The sequence below is a fragment of the Alligator sinensis genome, unplaced genomic scaffold (assembly GCF_000455745.1).
Source record: "Alligator sinensis unplaced genomic scaffold, ASM45574v1 scaffold107_3, whole genome shotgun sequence".
NCBI classification, from domain to species: domain Eukaryota; kingdom Metazoa; phylum Chordata; order Crocodylia; family Alligatoridae; genus Alligator; species Alligator sinensis.
Genome location: NW_005842578.1, coordinates 7627 through 8358, shown reverse-complemented (window position 1 = coordinate 8358; position 732 = coordinate 7627).

Below are 732 nucleotides of genomic sequence, written 5' to 3'. Positions count from 1 at the left end.
GGGTCCCGACTGGGAGCAGCAGGTGGTACTTGAGGATGCGTTGCACGGGCTTGAGCAGGTCGGCCTCGAGGGGCAGCCCGTGGCCCCGCGCCGCCTGGCGCTGCCGGAAGAAGGCGGCCAGCTCGTCCTGCGCCATGCACTCCCGCAGCACCGCCACCGCCCTGCGCGGGGGCAAGGGTCAGAGGGCAGGGGGCAGGGGTCGCGGCCTCCCCCCACCCTGGGGCGGGCGGCACTCACGTGGGGTAGTTCATGCAGTACAGCGTGTAGATCTCGAACTCGTCGCTCTGCAAGGGAGGGGGGTCAGCAGGGCAGGGGCCTCTTGGGCCAGGATGCGCCCACCTCTGGGGTGGGCACGGCTGAGTGTAACAGCCCCCCACCCCAATTTGAATGCACTCAGCACTGCGATGCGGCCACCTCTGGGGGGGACGGGGGCTCCTCACCCGCTGCAGGAAGCACTCGGCGATGGCACGGGCGCTGCTGCTGTTCTCCAGATCCTCCAGGAGTTCACTGCGGGGAGTCCGGCCTCATTTACATACCATTTGCATAAATCTAACTGCCCTCCCCACCCCTTCACAGGCAGGGTTTGAACCCTCCACCTTGAGGGCACAGGTCAGGGCTCAGGACCCCCCACATCACGGGCCACGGGTTCAAATCTCACCCCCCTCCGCCCCGGCCCCCGCCTTCAAATCCTGCCTCCAGCTCAGGATCACAGGCCACGGGTTCAAATCCAGC